The following is a 20,458-nucleotide window of genomic DNA, read 5'->3' on the forward strand; positions in this document are numbered from 1 at the left end:
TGACGGGAGGGCACCGCGTCCGCCATCTTGATTCGGGGCGGGGAGACGGGGAGCGCCGCGCAGGGTTAATGGCGGTACGTTATGTGCTGTGGTAGGGATGCTCCTATGTGCAGTGCCTGGTAAATAAACCAATGTCTTCGTGCTGACAGGCATGTAGAACTATCGCTCCTCTTGCAATCTACCACAATTCATCAACATTAGAATTACTTCAGACCATTTTCATGTGGTTTATAGCTCATGGCATGGATTTAACATGGCCTTTTGGTTTTAATTTTGTTCATTCCAGACTACAGGATAATACTAGTATTCCCTGACACTTAGCTGAAACACCACCCACTTGTCCAACAGTGTGGTAATGATCCGCAGATTGACTCCGCAACTTGTTAAAGTTGTAGGTATGCTTCATTCAGCGCTGAGGTGCATGGGGATAGCTCCTCCAAAGTATGCACACCCAGGGTCGTTTTTCCTCTACATTTATTCTCTTAAGGCATACATATGCATTAGATTACTGATACGCCTATACATATTTAGTATCTATCCCCGCTTCGTATTCTAATGAGCTAGAAGGTCCTTTGTGCCTGCACAGTGCCCCGCTCTGGTCATGGGCAAGGGTCTCAAGATGAAGTAAATGAGTCTTCCTCCTGTGGGCAGGGGTCCTCAAGATGAATTAAATGAGAATTCCTCTTCTTAAACTTTTCACCTTTTAATCTTCACGCATAGCCTTAGCGTTTGGTCGGTATCCCAGCCATAAACTATCTGTTTTTCCCCCTTATCAATAGACTCAGGTCTCCTTTTCCTTGTCAATAGTTGCTTATCAGTAGAACCAGACCTCTGCTTCTCCCCTTATCAATAGTTTGCGCCTTGTTCTGCTTAGTAGGCATGATAGGTGCTTACAAAAGACAATACTTTTGTTTAAGCAAGCAAATTCTTCTAACCCCTTTATACACTCCCCTGTATATTAGTCGGATTTCCCTGTATTATCCCCCTTGTACACTAGTTAACCCTGTATCGGTAACATGAATCATGCACAAAATAACTGAGGTTAGAGGGTTTTAAGCATCATGTTGATACCAGGGAATAAAGGGTTAACGTTGTGCCTGCTTGCTTAAGCAGTCATTGTGCTTGAAGCAGAACTGTAGGAGTCAAAGTTGCTAGAATGGTGAAGCAGAATTGTAGTAGATAAGATTCATAACTTAACATTGAAGACATTCTTGTTTAAATAGTATCCATTGAAAGAAAAGGAACAAAAGATAACCAGAGAAACAAAATTTGCAAACTTGACAAGTTTCGGCTTTAAGATGCATAAAGCCAGCTTGTACCGAACCTGAAGTTTAGATAGGAGCCGAAACCCTATTGAGTCTGCGTAACAAGAGGTTACTCACGGTGATGAAGAGGAACTGGAGGCCTTCATCCTCATGACCCCCTAACAACCATCACCAGGAGGCACTGCACAGGCGCACCAAGGGGACAAATGCCAGAAAACTAATTATAATACTAGACGGGAATAGGTTTTGCATATGTATGAGGAGTGAAGCAATCTCGTGTTTAGGTAATCATTATATGTAATATAAACAAACTGAGTGGCAAAGGAAAGGTACGCATGCTTTTGGAGGAGTGATCACCGTGTGCCTCAGCGCTGAATAAAGCATACCTACTTCACAACTCTAACGAGTTGTGGAGTCTACCCACGTATCAGTATGGTGCTGTGTAAGTTTTTTTATCCACTGATATCACTTCTGCTTTATGCACATTTGCTTTTTGCATCTATATTGCTGCTTCCTGACGGATCGTTCATTTTGGCAGCACACAGCTTGGACAGTTTGCTAACTAAAAGCCAAAGTGCACGAACATGCACACAGATACCCTTCCCCAACATGTGTCTCTTATAAATTCTTTTATTGCTGAACAAAAATAGCTTGTACTGGACCTTCTGGAGAAAAACACGGCTGTGCCTGCTCCGACAGTCTGCAAAGGAGGAGATTAACTCGAGAGGTGCAGATCCACAGTGGAGAATGCCCAGCCTGCAGCTCTCCCCAGCTGATCCCTTGTGCTGCGGCACAGCCTGGAACGGCAGCTTCCAGAACTGCCGGGTTGCAGATCCGTCAGGGAAAGACCGTGATGTAATTGCTCTCATCGATCTCTGTATAGCAGCAAAATGAAAGAGGTCGTGATTGCAAATGGGTCCTCGGAATGAGGGTAACCAGAGATCCCCTGTAAGCTGGGAGTAAATGTTTTCCAGGGAGCGTGAGAAGGACTTCTCTGTCCATGAAAGCTGGTCTCAGAGGACACTTTGCAACTGTTCACTGCAAACCTGTCAATGGAATCGTCTTAGAATGATGGAACCAATAGAATAGTTAGGGTTGGAAAGGACCTCAAGATCATTTAGTTCCAGAAGCAGGAGGCAAGGACCAGGCTGAGCAGTGTTTGCGACAGAAAGCAAATTGAAATAGGTTATAAAGATGTGGGGGAAGCAGTGGTTCAGAGGGCAAGAACGGCAGGAGAGAGAGAACCCTCAGAGGAGAAGGATCTAGGGCCCCTGCAATACAGCCTGTCCTTGAGGTCAAAATGGAGCCCAGATACACAAGTGCTGGCACTGGCAAGAATCTTCCTCATTTCAAAACGTGCTATTTGCACGTTCACCTCCCAGCTCTCACACCTAGGGCCACCTCTTTATGAAGTCCTCGCGATGTGTCATGATTTCCATGTTGTCAAGCTGTGCCCAGAGGCAGTGGCTCCTGTAATTTCTGTTCAAGATCTGGCACCACTGCTGCCACGTACTCCATTAGTACTGGTGACTGCGCAGTGCAATTCCAGGATCCACCTTGCTGATGATCCACACAGAAGACAAGGGAATGCCCAAAAATGGTATTTTGATATTTCCCGCTTCCTTTTCACAAATCCAAGCCCTCATTTCACAACACTGCAAGAATCTTGTAAAGTACTCAACAGTTAGGTTATGGCCAAGCTACAGCACGCTGCTGGCAAAATCTCAGCTCTCCTCCCTTTGTGCAAAGGAAGTAGGATAAAGGATTAGGTGTGATGGTAGGAGTGATGTCTTACGACACTTATTTCTTCTGTGTGTCATCTGCCTCACTAAAGCCGTACCTTGGACTATGCTACAGGAATAACTCAGGACTGTATAGGGAAGGCAGAAGTTAACTATAGGAACTCTTGTCCTTTTTGTTCACAATTACTAAGTGAATTTGAGAAAAGAACATGAGTGTTTGTGATGCCCTGATCAGCCTCAGTCAGGAAGCCATGGAAAGCTCCAGGAAAGCCTTGGCAACCCTCTGTTCATGCAGAGGTTTAAACAGAGGTGACCAAAATAAGCTGTAGAACTACAGAAGGATTTTAGTAGAGAAACAAAGTGTGAGATACAGTGAGCACTGGCATCCAGACCACAGGGTGGTAAATACTGACAGAACTCTAGCAGACAAGAGCAGCAGTATTGTACGTGCAGCTGTAACTTTCACATTTCTCAGCCTGACAAATTTGTACATACAAAAATCTTACCTTATTAGTGTGTTTAATTGCAAGTTAATCACGCATGACACTAAGAGCATTTCCAGATGGCATCTTATGTCAGGAATAAAGCAAAAAGGCACACCTTTGTGTCAAACAAATTTACAGAGCTAGAAAAAAAGGCTCCCCTAAGAGAAAAGCCTAGGAATGGCAACTCCAGTGTGAAGCTAAAGCTGAGGTCTGTACCGCAATGACCACAGACTAACCATAAAACACGTCCCCATCCCCAAGGTGATAGTGAGAGTGGGGGGAAATAGTCCTCTCTCACCATGCAAGTGTTCTTAGAGGCATGTGGCAAAGGTTCTTCTTGTTATCAAATACACCTTTATTTTCCTACAGGTTAAAACTGCATCTTTTGTCTGTGCATCTTATGAACAAAAGATTCCCATGAGGTACCGAGATGTGAATGACTCTTCCAGAAGCCCAGCTCTGCAAAGCAGGAGGAGCAGCAGCTGCTCAGCCCTAGCGCTGCCCCGCTTCAGGCCGGTTCTCTCTCCTCTGCCTTGAAAGTAAAGCAGATAGGAAACAACTTCAGATTCCTCTTTCACGAAGGTAATGACTACACATTCTTCACAGTTTTCCCTAAAGACCTCATTAGGCAGTTGCTGAAACAGAAGACAGTAATTTCAGTAGATCTTGGGGATCTGAAACTAGAAGTTACTTAAAGGGAAAGAGCAGCAACATTCTGCCCACTGAATGCTCAGTAGAGTGCTTCTCTGATGGCAAAAAACCCTAGAGAGGGAGAAAGTGCTTGAGCAGAAATGGGGGTTGGGGGCTCCTTTCTGCAGCAGTCACCATCCATAGCCTTGACACCCTTCCTCCTCAGGCAACACCAGGTTTGGTTTTGCCCAGCCTTTTCCTTTTCCTGCCAATGGCAGCTGCAGTGTTGGCACCAGTCCTTAAGTCAGCAGGCTTCTGTTTCATTAATGCTCTTCACCAGCTTGTAACTAGCTCTGGGAAAGAAAGATATGGTGAAGTTTGAGATGATACTGAGACCAGGCAAAGGGCATCAAGCATGGGCAAGCAGGGAGCAGGGTCTTTGTTGAAAACATGCCAGTGGCAAGCAAAGCATGAAGAGGGGATTCTGTGTGGGCCAGGAGGAGCAACAACTGAGGGGACTGGAAGAAACAGAACAAGGAGCAAGACCATGGATGGAGAAACAAGAAAGAGGCTGTAAATATGGTCTGGTCTGTCACTAAACCACAAACATGATTCGGTGGCCAGGCACAGGAACTCTACATGGTGTCTTGCATGCATACATATATTTACTTATATATGCTTTGCTCTGGCACTGTGGGCTAGTTCAGGGCAAAAAGGCTCTGGCAAAGACAAAACAGGACTTGCAGATTGCAGCCTGGCATACCTGTTGGTGGACGCTGTGTAAATACCTGGAAGGCTCTGGGAGATGTCCCTTTCAACCACCACAAAGCTGTGCCATGAGCTTCACCATGACTTGTACCACTCAGCATCAAATCTCTACCATGTATGCTGGCATCACATAACGGTGTATCTCTGTGGGCCAGTTTTAGCTGTAAACTGAGCAAGCATTTCCTAACAAGTATTTCTGGCTTAACAAATTTAGCAAGTATTTTTGGCTTTCAGGAACCTGTATCTCAGGCTGCATCTCAACTGAGACTGAGGAGTGGTCAGAAATAGGAGGTGGTGGTATTAACTGGAATGAAATCTGTGTATATTTCAGTTTATAGGCCAGGGAGATGGAGAGAGGCAGCAACACTGGGTTTCCTCACCACTGTTCACTGATAGAGACTTCTAGACTGCCTGACATTAAGGGAGGCTCTTGTTTGAATAGAAGAGAACTGGCAGGGTTGTTGCCTACATGACAGCTAGGAGCAGAGTCTTTCTCGGTGAATTATCCCATGCAGGGATCCTGCATGGCATAACTTTCATGCATCCGAAATGGAGATGGGGCTTCTGGTCAGTGCAAAAGAGCCCTTTCCTGGAAGCTGCTGTAAACCTGCCTGGTGAAAACCACAGTAGGCGAGCCTGGTCTCGCTTCTCACCTACAGCTTGTTCTCATGTTGGCTATGTTTGTAGCAGTGGCAGAGTTTGAACCCACTCAGATTCATGCTGTGGACAGTCTGTGACTATAGGGGCTTTTCATTGCAGAGGCAAAAAAAGACCAAGAACTGCTCCAAATTCCGTTCACCTTCTGATAAGAGGCCTGGGAAGGTAGAATGGCAGTGATACCCCAAGGCAGTGGGGCTTGAGATGTTGAGCCAGTCACACCAGGCTGAGCCTCTGGGAATTACCAGGCATATCCTAGCTACACTAATCCAAACTGTTGCTGTTGCGAATCTGATCTTAAAATCATTTTACTCTGCTCCAAAATAGGATTAGGTTGGTTTTTTTCCTCCTCATCCACTGCAGGAGGTCACAGTTCCTAGGATAGCCTCCTGCCTCAATGAAACCTTTTGAGTAGAAGGTTAGTTACTCTTGCTGTTAGACAAACAAGACCTGCAACGTTTTGGCAGCAGTGCCAAGCCCTGGTTGACCGTGTACCTAATTTATTTTCTGACATACTGCTACCTTTACCCAGTTTCAGTTTTGCCTTCTGTTAAGGGACTTAGTGAGGCCTTTTCATTTCGACACCCCATATTAGCATGCACATTTGGAGCTCTGGTTCTATAACCTGTCCTTGCTGCAGCTCCAGCACAGCAAAGCTCTTGAGCGTGCCATTTGGAGGAAGACCTGGGTTGCTTGACAGTACTGAGGGTTAAGTGTTCAGTGAATAACTGGGGAGGGTGTGGGAGATCAGGGTTCAATCAATAGCTGTCGTCAAAAGCAGCTAAAAGCAAAGCCGGTGTGCATGAAAACTACAGTGAATAAAACAGGAAGCTGAAGGGTCATTTGCATTCTGACCAGATAACAAAACAAGATACGAAAACAGGAAGCAACCCAAGTACTAGCTAGGACTCCTGAAAATTCAAGTTCTCATTGAGCTGTGTCACTAGGCAGTTACAATACTGTGGCTTACTATACAAATGGAACCAACAGAGGGTTTTGCACAAGTACAGTTACAGTAACAAATGATGCTTAATTGTGAAAGAATCACAACTGTAGCATAATATCTACACCAGTTTGTACTCTTGCAATGTATTGTAGCTGGGTGCAAAGGGGGTTTCTGATACTTGATGGCAAGATTTACTTTAGAGTAACAGAAAAAGCATTACGTAAATTCAGGAAGAAACTTTAACTTGTGTGTCTGTTACTCACCGATTGCTGCTAGAGCTGTCTGCGCAGTGCCAGAACAATTCCCCAAGGCTGCAGAACTCTGCCCTTAGCTTTCTAATCAAACATAAATCTATGAGGAAAAGAATGATTTGTAACCATCTCAACATAGTGTCTGTTTTTATAAATACAAGTAAATTGAAAATGATCCTTCCAAATGTAAACTTCTCTATGCTAAAAACAGGATTAAAAATTCATAGTAGCAAACAATTACAAAAGATTATAAAATACACAAGTATGTGTAATAGTGGGGTTTGGTCTTGACATTACCTAGAATTTGCCTTAAAAATTTACTTGCAAGATAAAGTCCCAAAATAACATTTTCCTTCTCACTGGCAACCCTGTTGTCAGGGATCTGTGATCCGTATTCGATTACTCCTTGAGCTTATGGGAGTTCCAATTTTGTATTTAAATTAATATACTTCTTGGGGAAAAAAATGATAGAAAACCTGAAAACCAAACCAACAAGCAAAAAAAAAAAAAATGGTTCCATTGTTTTCAGAAGTGTTTTCAGCGTTTTTAAACTGAAGAAACTGGTGGCATAAAGTGGCCCCTCAAAGAGACCTTGGCACCTCCTGGAAGACTTTGGTCAGCCAGGGGGAAAAGATGGTTGAGGGGTGTGGAATCCCACTGGCATTGCACTCTTTAGCTGCTCTGCAAATGGAGAGGAACAATTCAGGCTGACTGGAAACACATTCCAGGTGCTAGATGCCACGGAAATCCCACTGTAGGCTTCAGTGAAACACCAATTCCACCAGGAAAGTTATTTACTTGAAGTTCAGTCGATCCATCCTAAATGGCATAGATCTTTGTGAGCAGAACACTTAGATGTTCTTGTAGCAGGCCTACGCTACTGTGGTAACACTGTCTTCAAGACATAGAAAGCATGTTTGTTTCCACAGAAGCAGCTCCCTACCCCGGTTTGACAGTCATGATGCATGTAAACCATTATACGCCCTGATAATTCAGCTCTTGTGACAGCACTGGTCTCAAATATCACATAAAACAATTAATGAAATGCAGGAAGAAGTCAGTTCACAATATCCCCCAAATACTGCCTTTCTATTGAGAAATGTGCAAATAAAGCTGTGAGAGATGACAAACCCCACTTACCCTTAATCACATCTATGTATTTCTGCTGCATACTACGTCAAATGTAACTTCCCTCTAAAACTGTCTTTTGTAGTTTTCGTCTTGCCATTTGACAAGACTCTGACTAGGGTGTCCCTGTGAGGATTCCCACCTCTTCTGTTGAGCCTAAGAGCATCATGTTGGCAGCTTACTATTAACCTGTGAAGGCATCCCCTTGTCTCAGTGAGAAACATTCTCCCTAATCCCTAGCTGGTCTTCTACTAGTTTTCATTATTGCAAAGAATTAGATTGAGATTTAAGAAACTAGATCATAATGTAGCTCTTGAGCCAAAATTAGCTCTTCTAGATCACCAGGCTAGTTAGCCAGCCTCTGTTCTCTTGACATAAATTAGTAGAGGCCAACATTTATCAAGGGCTTTATGTTTTTACAGCATACTTGGATTTGAACTGCTGAGCCAGGCAGGAACTCTTTCTGTCACTTAAGAGGGGAAGAAGCAAGGACTTGAACTATGGCAGCACAGCTGTAACTGACTAACTCTTGCTGATGGAGTTCTCAGTTCTGTTTCATTTTGACTCCCTTTTGGCAGAAAAAGCTTCCCACTGCTACTGTTGCTACTATCAAATTCATATTCAAACCCAAATGCTCCATCTCACAGCATGAAAGCTGTGTGAAATGATTCTCTGACTCCGTGCCTCTGAAAATAACTCCACTACACTGGTTAAATTAATCATTAAGAAGAAAGCTGGAATGAAAATTAGCAGCATGAAAACTTGAGGTTTTCTTTGGAAATTAGAGTTTATCAGCAAAGCTCACTTAACTCCTGTAGAGGAGAGAAGGATAAGAAAATGTGATCACATAAAGACTGTTATAATCTATGTATATAGATGTGCTCCATTAAAAAGTAGCAAAATAAATCTTACCATGCAAGTTTCCCAGTGTCTCAGCTCTTAGCTCTTCAACCTGACATGCTGGTAGTGTGTTTGGCAAGCCCTTCCTGTTTTGTTTTGTTGAGTCTGTCCTACTTGCAGCTCACTGCCTCACTTCTGTGATGTAGAGAAGACATCTGTTCGGGTATGCATTCACAAGGACCTTGTTTCTCACCTATGAAGAAAAAAAAGTGTAAGACAGCACTTAAAATAGATGCAAAGTCCCCCAAATGCTCACTAACTGTAGTAAGGACCAAGAGAAAGGAAATGCACTGCAGAAACTCCCCAGTTACCAACTGCAAGAGCCCCAGGCGTAGCCCTGACGTGGTGTGGCTGGCATGGTTGTGAGGGGCCCTGGGTGCCCCCAGGGGAGAGCAGCCTGCACCACCGGGCTGTTTTCAGTCAAGGCTCATCAGGACACACTGGTCCCAGCAGGACCTGCCTGGTCCAAGCCTGTCCACATCCCCATGGAACAACTCTTGAACATCACTGTAAAACCATACAAGTGGAACATCTGGATTTACACCAAAACCAGGTTTTACCCACAGGCTTCCTCTCAAATTTGAGTATTATTCGTCTCAAACTGAAAAGTGATTTTTAACAGAGCTATCAGAAAACTATCAAGTAGATCTGGTTTCCTGAGCACTCCCTGAGAGAGACCAATTCGACTCCTCTGCTCCACAGCCCTTGCTCTTTATTACATGCTGGGCATTTTGTTGTAGCGTGGAGTTATTTCATGACTATTGAAAAATACAGGTCTGTCATGCTGATTTGCCACATTGAATTGCTCTGTCAAACTGCAAGGAGCTCAGCAGTTTTCCTCAAAAACTTCCATAAAATAACACCTTGCTCAGCTTGTTACAGGCAAATATTCAATGCTTACATTTAATATTGGGCAAACAGCAGGTAGACTTTGGCTTTAGAAAGGTACTCAACTGCTAAACTTTAGGCCCCCAAAACACATGAGAGATTCCTTTCATAATGGGAAAGAAAACATATCTCTGGATAACATTATGGAATTTGGCCACTTATTTGTTTCAAACGGTGATTAAATTATGCATAAGAAACTAAGAAGGACCCAACAAGGTAACTGGTATAGAACAACAAAACAAAGAGATCTCCTGCCTGTGTTAGTGCATTGTAATTAAACAATGCACGTCTCTCTACATACCTATCTAAAGGCAGAGAGTGTTTTTTACTGCCATTCTAAGGCTTGCCCTATGAAGGCATACGAAGGGACATGATCCGTAATTGAGACTGAGCTCAAGATACTTCCTCAGGGCTCCCTCGAATAAATTCTTTTGACTGGGTCGTGCTGTCATTTTGCTTCCTCTTTTTACATTCCACTCAGGTGTGTAAAGCTGTTCAAATCTGTATGGGGTCTGTAGATGGCACTGTGACTCTGTATAATGGCTAATCTAAAGCCAACAACCTTGAAGTGTTTTGCATTGCCAATTGGATAAGAATTCACAGCTGCCAAGTGACTAGTTTCCAGTTCTTTATATATCAGATGTGTAATAATAGCTGTATTTATGGTGCTTATTTACTTCTTGGGTCACAACACAAGCTTGTGCTTTGCAAGACACCCTGTTCGGTTGTTCACAGTTAATACTGAAATACAGCCAGCTGGGTACAGTTGTATGTTCTTTCCTAAGTAATGTGAATTAGCTCATTAGGGACTACCTTTCAGTCCCTGTACTCTCAGAATGTAGTATGTATAGCCAGGCAGTTATGTCAGATTAGAAACGCTTACCTGACAGGTTAATTGGCTGTTCACAATTGCTGGGTATCTGTGTGATCAGTGTTTCACTGCTAGCCATCATTGTGCTAAAGGCATGGAGAGATATATTATCCAATGCCTTAAGTCAGTAAAGATAACATTTCTTCTGCTTCCAGAGCAGAAGTGAACATCTTTTAAAAGTGTTAAAATGTAAATCAACTTTACAATCTGCATTACTATTCAGAACTGATACTTGCAGAAACACTAATGTAGGTGGTGGGTGATGCAGAAAACCAAGGCAAGTTCAAGATCACAGGCATCTGTATTATCAGAGAGATTGATATTTAGGCACCTCCTGATTTATATAGATAAAAGCCTCTAACATTTCCTTAATGGAAAGCAGCATGATAGCTGTCATGATGAAAGATCAGGCTCAGCGTTCTGGATAATTATTCTGTGTGTTTGGGCTGCAGTTGGATATCAGCTCTAAGAACATTACAGAATTAGGATGAGAGAACACAGTTTTCTACCAAGCAGCTTAAATCTGTTCCGACCTGCAGAGATAACCAGTGCATTATATAACCATCTCTCATTTTTAATGGATACTTTTAAACAGGGGTATGTCTTTTCATTATGTGAGCACAGTGTTTCAACAGGAGATGCAGACAGATGTTATAATGAAGACACCAGTAGGAATAAAGTTATCAAATAAAGCCAACAAAATTCTCTGTGGTCACATACCAATCCTAAGCTGTTCTACCACTCACTCATTGTGCTGCACACCTATGTGTCTTTTCTCACTTCAAGTCAAATGTTTCTGATTTGCACAAGGATGATTTCACTGCTATGAAACTGATGCAAAGGGTTAACCAATGTACAGGGGGGGTTACGGTTAAGCCACTTGCTTAACAATGTTACTGCATGCTCATGCTTATTGTACTTGCAGTGTACAAGGGGATAGGTCAAGCTGCTTGCTTAACGATATTGCTCAGTCACGATTATGCTAGGACAAGATATAAGGACATGGCAATTGTTCAGAGGTAGGGACCGTGACTTGGTTCCCGTCCTTTGGACGCCCAGGCTGGTTGAAATTGGCTCTGCGCTTTGGACAATGACCAAGGCTCCAGAGAGCATGCGTAACAACTAGAGGTGAAAAGTTCAGGCTCGAGGAAGACTCGTTTACTTCATCGTGAGACCCTCGCCCATGACCATCAGAACGCACTGCGCAAGCGCAAAGGACTTCTTAGCTCATTATAATACGAAGCAGGGCTGGGACATGAATATGTATAGGTGTGTTGTGCAACCTCATGCATATGTATACCTTTAGAGGATAAACGTAAAGGGGAAACGACGCTGATGTGCGCATGCTTTTGGAGGGGTGATCCCCCGTGCGCCTCAGCGCTGAATAAAGCATGCCTGCTTTACAACTTTAACGAGTTGTGGAGGCTACCTGCGCATCAAAACCAAGGAGAATCCTAAGAAAAGCCCCTGGTGCCACACCTGAGGCAGTCAGTTCAGTGTTTGTCATCCAAAGAACGGATGCAGATTGTGTTCAGGCTTGGTGATGGTGATTTCTTAGCACACTTGGCAACCGAGACAGTAAGAGGACTGGGAGATATAAATGATCCTAAGTGAATTCCATTCAGTCCTAGACAAATCTCTCCATGTAGCTAGTTTTTTTCACAATACCCAAGAGGGACCAGAGACCTTTATGGTATAAGGATAATCCGTACAAATATGATAAATAAATACTGCCAACTTGTAATTTGATGTTTCAGATTTCAGTGGGAAAAAGAGATATACCAACTCTATGATACAATGAGGGTATTATTGAAGAGATTAAGGGATGAGAAGCTTTAAACCACATAAGCAGCAATAACATTTTAAAAAAGCAAGGTCCCTTGACCTTAGCTTTTAGCCTTGTTTTGCTGGAAATTCATTGAGCCAATGTCCAGATATGCGCTGCGATCTTCTTCCATCTGTTTAAACAAAATCTGTTTGAATTTATTAAGCAGTTTACTGAGAAAAACGTTCTCCAGTTAAAGCAAGGAGAACTGATGTAAGTGTTCTCCAGTTAAGTAGATGATAGAACAAAAACTCAGCATCAACAGAGACCTCACTTACGGTTACGCCGTAACTTTCCTCTGTGAGTAAGTGAAGGAATAACTAGCAAATACTGGGAGATGTGTAATGGGAACTCGCATCGGAGAACAGTTATGCCGTGGTTTTGAGCTTGCAGTGGCCAGTCAGCTGTTTTTTCAGGATCCTCAGGACTAATTCTGCACCAGCTGGTTTAGCTATGGTCCTCCTTGCTAGCTGACATTTTCTGATAAGCACTCTCCTAAGCAGAGCTTCCCCTGGTTGTACCGCCTGTACCAAGTGGGATGCTGCCATCTTCAATGAGGCATAAGAAACTGTTGCGTGCCTGCACACTGAGGGCTGGTGTGTAACAGCCTGCAGAAGCAGTGAGCAGCCGCTTTGTTCTTGCACTGTGGATGTGTGGGTTTTGACAGATATCACAGGGCTGAGGTATGTTGTGGCTCTGCTCCCAGAGCACCTGCCCCACCGCACACCCCAGGCACAGACAGGAGGAAATGGTTGAATACCTTCTTTGGGAAGCTTCTCTGTATCTATCCAATATTACAGATCATGCCTCTTTGTGCTTGACTGCCCTGGAAAAGTTAAGTTAGGTTTCTACGTGCAAAATGAGACTGGGGGACATTACAGAGAGCAGCCCTTGTGCACCAGTTGTGATCATTTGGATAGAGGCACAGTGATCCCTCCTAACTGGCAGTGAAGGACTGTTAACATTTGAGTCCGCCATCTAACCAAGCGCTCCCATGCTTCTGAACACGGGGCCGGAATATTTTCCTCCCTTTTCTGATAGTTCATATTCAAGTTATTGAGATTTGTTACAACTGAAATTTGCTATAAATGAAAGCAATCGATTATTTTCTTTTTCCCTAAAGGAAAAACCTGCATTTGATTCTGTTTTGGCAGGACACTCTTCCCAGGCCTAGGCTTTGCTGGAGCTGTGTGAAACATTTCAAATCAAAGGAATCATTACAAGTTCTCAGCATTTTAAGTTGGAATTTTTCCTGGCTTTTACTTGAATTGAATTTTGGTTTGCTTTGTGTCCTGTGTTTAGCAGTAGCAGTAATTCTCCTTCTTAGTGGCTGGTGCAACGCTGTGTTTTTGATTTTTGGCCTGGGAACAGTGCTGATAACGCCGATGTTTTCAGTTGCTGCTCAAATGTTTGGTCTGGCCAAGGACTTTGTGAGCCTCATGCTCTGCCAGGGAGGAGGGAAAGCTGGGAGGAAGCAGAGACAGGACACCTGACCCAAACTGACCAAAGAGGTATTCCATACCACAGCACGTCATGCCCAGGATGTAACAGAGTTACTCGGAAGGGCTGGGGGAAGGCAGGGTTGGACAAGGTATCAGTCGGTGCTCGGCTGGGGGAAGTGGGGCGAGTTATTGGTTGGCTGGTATTGAGGTGTTGTATTCTTTCCTCTTGTTATTTCCTTTATCATTATTATCATTGGCGGTAGCAGCAGTGATTTGTGTTATACCTTAGTTACTAAACTGTTCTTATCTCAACCCGTGGGAGTTGCATTGTTTTCGATTCTCCTCTCCGTCCCTCTGGGAGTAGAGGGAGGGCAAGAAGGGGGGGGAGTGAGAGAGTGACGGTATGATTTATGGATGACTTCTGCTTAAACCACGACACTTTGCTTATGATGTGATGGGGTTGGTTGAGGGCAAGTGTTTCCAGAAAAACAACAGTTTCTCTGGGAGTCCAGCCTATTTACCGTGCCCCAGGAGCCTCAGCTATTGTTCTTGGTTCTTTTCCTGTGCAAGTGTCTCCTTGTTTATCTGTAAGATACTGTGCTAGGGCAAAATTACAGACTTACTGAATTAAGTGGTATTGAATCACTGAAGTCTTTTGCTACGCCTCCTTCAGCAGCTGCTTCAGCTTCCTTGATGTTACTCGTGTGCTTCTGATGTGTTTTGTGCTTCATTTTGCAGCAATCTTTTTGTCTCTTTTGCAGGTGTTCAGAGAGGAAACAAGGCTCACCTTTGCTTGTTTACTGCCTTAATATAGATCTTAACTGTATTCATTTGCGAAAAACAAAACACCCGAGCCATTAGCACAGTGATGTTTCTCACATGACAGCATAAAACAGGATCAGAATGAGCTTGTGCGAGTCCAGCTTCTCGAAACTAGAGCTCTAGTACCACTTGAAATTGCTGTGATAATGTCTTTTTTATTAGCCGATTGCTGTTATCTTATGCTGCCTGGCATTTTGTTGCTTAAATGTACTTTTTCAGTCTTGCTGTACAGCAAGCGTGGCTGCATTTGATGTCAGCTCCTTCGCACTCCAGTGTTACATGCGTGAACTTCAGTCTGCCAAAGGCCACATCCAGATTACATGTGGCTGGATGTGGCTCTTGCTTCCTGCGCTGGGTATGCGTACTCCTGGTGGGTGACATGAGTCCTGCCTGCTTCCCATTGCAGGCCTAACACTAGCAGATACAGTAATGACATCCCAAGTATAATCCCCAGGTAGGATACAGGAATAATCTTTTCACCTGTAAGAGGGACTAGACATGTTGCCATGGCAGAGATTTAATTAACTGTACTTACACGGGATCTCAGTAATCGATTTCCCAAACCAGAAGCAGGCCCTTAGATTAGATGACAGCTCTCTCATGGAGTGAGCAGAGCTTGTAAGAAGCCCTTCTCGAAGTTCTGTCTTATTGTGGCTCAGATCTGACCTGGCCTTTCTAGAAAGTGAAGAAAGGGAAAACAGAGAAATGATAACCTCCATTGCACAGGCGGCTGTATGCACACATTCCTGCCAGCTAGCTTGCCTCTCATTTGTACAGTTAGCAAATCTAACTGCAAGGCATACACTGTGGCATCTAACCACTAAACCCCCAAAAGAGAAACTCTGTTCCATGGCAGGCAGACAGACAACAGCAACACCTATACCACTTCCCTGCTTGTGCGGGCTTGAGATCTTTGCAGGCTGTTTCAGCCTCGGGGGTTCAATGGGAACCAGGGCAAGTGTGGGAGGAGAGCTGGGCTCTCGGCCCAGCCCAAGCACCAAGCTTGCACCTCCATCTCCTGGAGGTTTGGCTGACCTATCATTTACATGTAAGATTCGTCTTTGTTTTCAAAGCTCAGCTCAGAGCAACTCTTTGGACCCTCATACCAAAGCATAAGGATGTTGTGAGTCACAGCTAACACCCACTTCCAGATAACCCCTTTGAAAGGGCTTTTATTACTCCCTGGCCTTTACTTCAAGACTTCTGAGATATGCAGGAACACAGGAGAATCTTACCTGATCAAACGCTATTCCCTGCTCCTAAGGAGGGAGCAGTCAGAAAGAGTTTCTGACTGAGAATTTAAGTAGTTAGTTGTGTCGCACTGGTTTGTACATAAACACTCCCTGGTCCATTAAGAACATATTTATAGCCTGGGAGGAACCCTCCTAACTGAACTGCGGTTATATGTAGGTAGTTCCTTTGGTGGTTTCTGAAGAGTAAAGCAGTGCTTTCCCAGTGCAAATGAGTGGTTTCTCTCTTACACAATCTGCTACGTTACTTGCAGTAAACAGGATCTTGACAGGTGAGAATTGCTCTGGATCTAATCCAGTAGATTGCTTTACCTTTAACTACATAAATACTCCTGCTGAGTTCAATACATGCGTGTAAGACAAAAACATCTGCTAAGTGCTTTGCTGAATCATGACCATGATGCACAAAACCTGCAGGATCACATCACGCAGGGCTTATTTCATTGTCCTTACTACTCATACTGATATTTATGGGAACATCACTTTTAAGGCTATTACAGGCTGCAAAGTACAACAATTTAGTCTAAGAAAACAAGCGATTTGAAATGTCAAACTGTATATTCCATGTTTCGCTATTAGGGAACACACACAGAGAACAAGAATCCCAGACAGAATATTGGTTTAACATTCGGCTGGATACTGTTCTTTCTTCTTCTGGTACTCACAACTTTAAAACTGCAAAAAATGCCGTAGTGGATAGGAACCTGTCCAGCCTCCTTTAGACTCTTCCACTTCAGACTTTTCCAGTACAGTAGTGACAGAAATGGTCAGTGACCCAAAGAGAAAAGGATGTTAGGATTCTATGAAAGACATAGGGCGAAAGGCAAGACCATCACCAGGCTCACGCATCACCTCCTCTGCAGCTGGAACAAGCGCATTCCCCACAAACAGCCTATCTCTGGATCTGTGAGACTGAATCAATCCCCATGGCTACAGCCCAGGATGGGCCTTAATCTGTAGTGCTTTTCATGGCTCAGCTTGGAAGGCAAAAAGCATGATTACAACTACCTCAGTGATGTGTTTTCACATGTGCAACTGTTTGCAGAACCATTACTATTAGCACAAACCCTGCCTGTGGTCTTCTGTGTGTCTCAGTGGAAGCCAGGATATAGTTTCCTATTCAGCTGTAGGGTAACAGCAGCCTTCAGAGATTCTGCTGTTAGTCTAGTAAATAGGAGAGATTTGTTTGGCCCAGGTTGTCTCCCCATTTTCCAATACCTTTACCATGCCTTATATGCTGTGAGGGCCTTTGCTGCTTGTACACTACCTTTTCCTTTTCAATTCCAAGCTTTTGTAGGAGTGCAGAATTGAAATCATCAGTTGGCGCAGGCAGGAAAAGACTGAGCATGATTTTAGGCAGGAAAGAGAGGAGGAGCAATTAGAGGAGGGGCAAATGAGACTTTTCATCTATGCAGCTTTTGCAGAGCCTTAAAACCCCCACACAGCCCAGCCTATCCTGTCTTTAGAATTTACTTCCAGCTAGAGGTACATCTTGACTGAATCATGCATTTAACAAGGGTGTCTGGCTCCGCTCAAATTGGGCTGCCACAGAGACAGGCTCCTGTGCTGAGGGAGGTGGCCATCATGAGTCCTAAGTGGAAAAGCACTTATGTTGGAGAACAGGCTTTAGAGGTCTTCCAGTCTCTGAGCAAGACAAACTGGGGAAAAGATGGCCTTAGCAAAGGGAACACTTCACATTTCCATCCGCCAGTACCTTACATCCCCTGTTCTTCCCTTTATCCTTCTTTCCCCAGTTAAGGATGATCTAGGGATTTTGGCAAGAGAGAACAAACTGGTAAATGAGCTTAACTTACCATGGGAATACTCAAGCCTTTTTTTCTGCTCACTTACTGAAACATGATTGGGGTTTCAGTGAATTCATTTATCTTGCTTTTGCAATGACTTGGCACCTCAGCTGCCAATTTTCTCTTTCTTATTTCCAGGGCATGGGAACAGTTTGCTAGTGAGAAAGAAAAGCCAAAGCTACTTGGTGAAGCAGCCTGAAGTATCTCGGGATTGGTGGGAAGAGACAGGAATTAAGATGTAATGAAGCAGCGAGATGCAACAGGGTATATGCTGCTTGGTTCCAGGCATGCTTTCTTTCAGCCAAGAAGTGCATGCTAGCCAGGCCAGGAAATTAGCTTTTTTAAACCCTGCTGCTTCTAGGGGATAATCACCAAGATGATACCTTGAAGCATTCATACCAGTTAATACTTCATAGCAGTTCATAACTTCCTCACTAACTATACAAATTGTACTCTGTGGAAAAGAGGATTTCATACAACCTACTTCAGCCAGTTTTCCTCTCTGAAGGAAGTAAATAGGTAGGTATTCATTTCCCTTCAATACTTTATACTGATGGAATCACCCAGCACAGGCTGCAGCACATGAAAGGCCTTGAGCACTGACCACTGAAGTAGGCTTACCAAGATGGAAGTATTCATGGTTATTTAGGAGCTGCTCAAATGGAATCAGTAGTGTTTCCTTCTGGTGTCCTACACTAATGTTAGCCCAAGCAACAGTCAACTAAACAGACAGAGGCTAGAGGAATCACATGTTGAATATCTCAGAAGCTAACAGCAGTACTGATAGCAGAGCAGCTGGCCATTTGCTTTGATGGGTAGGGGTGATGTCAGATTTGCTTAACTTCAGTAGAAGTCATGGGAATGACTGCTTCCAGGACACACCTATTGCATCAAATCCTCAGGGGGCTGCAGTAGAACACACTCTGTGTCACGTTCATCTTTAGACACAGGAATTACTTTCAGTTGATACTCTAAGACTGCAGTCCTCAAAACATCCCCTCATTTCTCACTGACTTTATTAAGATTCTATGATTCTAAGATCTGGAAATTCTGCTGTATTTCCTGAAAAACCTAAAATTCAACCTTTGGACTCAGAAATTCTTCTCTTGAGGTCTGAGGTGCAGCAGGGTTGAACTTAGGCTCCGAAAGCATTTATTAGTGGTGGAGCGAGCAGAAAACTATTCTGCATTTCAGTTTCTATCTGTAAAACAGAGATGCTGGCTCTTCTCTGTAGCATAAAAACATTACATCTGTATATGCACTTTGACATCTGGATGCTGCAGTGAAAGAGACCAAACACAGTCCTTGGTGTATATAAAACCATAGGACTTGCTGCATGCGTGGACTGCAACCTGTCCTTTTTACCCAGTCTCAGTAGCAGCTCTGTGCCTGGCTCTGAACCATCAGTCACTTTCAGATGTCAGGGACAGGCCCCATTTCTAGTCATGAAGTCATACTTTCATAGCAGTTTATATTAAAGTACTATAAGCAAAGCAGGAAACACGCAAGGCTTCCCCTGAGCAGCTTGCCTATCTGCTGAAGGCAGGCAATACTCAAAGTCCATACCAGCTTGCCCCTTTTTCTCCTTGATGTAGTGAAACATGGGATGTATTAGTTTTCAACTGAATATGATTCGCTTGCTCCTACCTCCCTTTCCAATTGCCTTACTACTTAACACGCATACAAAATGACAGCAAATAGATCTCACCTGAATTTGAAATTCATGCATTAGCCTTGCGTTGTTAAAAATCCAAGTTTTTAGTAACACCTTTTATGACCTCAAATTTAGTCTGAGACTCCGCATTTCAGTCTGCAGGGAGCCCTCACCTTTTTCCTTCTGTACCGCTAGGAGTCTGTGCATCATTTCCAGATCTGAGGGAAAAAGACATTAAAGTTTGTATTTATAATATGAAATACCGTCATTTCTTTATAGAAACAACTGCAGTATTGATACCTTTTATGCTCTGAGGATGAGGGGCATTTAAACTTCCAAAATCCTTGATGAGCACGTGCATTTGTCCCAGTTTTATGCAAAAAACTCATGTTCTGTTTAGTTTTGTGGAAGAAATCTGAAACCTGGTAACCCTTCCATAGTTTTACATGCCATAACAAGCCTTCTTGTTGCCTTTGGAGTTCGCTTAATTACGATCAGCTAAGCTTTCGGTCTGTCTGCCTCCGAAATAGAGCACAGTCTCAGCTAAAACTGAATGTGCACTAGAGTGCCTGCTTCAGGGCACTGCTTGTGGCTGCTGGTTCTGCTTGGGGAGCCTCCAGCTAGCTCAGAAAACATTAATGGCTTTCTAGAACTTTTATCCTTTCCATAGACATTTTGCAGTGTTGAACAGGTTCCCACCTGCCATGCACTGCTCTTTCGTTCACAAGAGCATCGTTAGTCCATGTAGGTACTAATGCTGTGCAATAGAAGAAGCCAAACACCAGAAATAACCGAAGTAAATGGTTTATAAGTTACCAGTGCGATGCAGATTCTTTCTCACCCCCTAGGAAAATAAAGAGTGGCTTTCTTTTCCCTCTCCTTTTCTTGCAGGCTGTTTGCAAGAGAAACCCCACAGTTTTATGGGTCACAGGGGATGTTTATCAGCTCTTAGAACATCAAATATTGGCTGTCTTCAGACACAGCGCTTAAAAACTCCAATCAGCAGTTCAAAAGGCAATGTGGCATCACAAGCAACTTCTACTGTGTGACTGCATACTGTATCCTTGCTGCTGTGACAGGCCATACCTTTTCCGGGAAGCCACTTGAGAGCTGGAATAAATGAAGTCAT

The 20,458-nt window shown here is 43.6% G+C and overlaps 1 long non-coding RNA gene across 1 annotated transcript; it reads left to right on the forward strand.

The window, feature by feature from the left end:
* The first annotated feature begins 14 nt into the window (after positions 1 to 14).
* Positions 15 to 20,458, forward strand: LOC136012904 (uncharacterized). Its single transcript, XR_010612060.1, has 3 exons — positions 15 to 74; positions 3,862 to 4,074; positions 20,221 to 20,458. It is a non-coding gene; the product is annotated as an uncharacterized LOC136012904 (long non-coding RNA).

The sequence above is a fragment of the Lathamus discolor genome, chromosome 4 (assembly GCF_037157495.1).
Source record: "Lathamus discolor isolate bLatDis1 chromosome 4, bLatDis1.hap1, whole genome shotgun sequence".
In the NCBI taxonomy this organism is placed as follows: domain Eukaryota; kingdom Metazoa; phylum Chordata; class Aves; order Psittaciformes; family Psittacidae; genus Lathamus; species Lathamus discolor.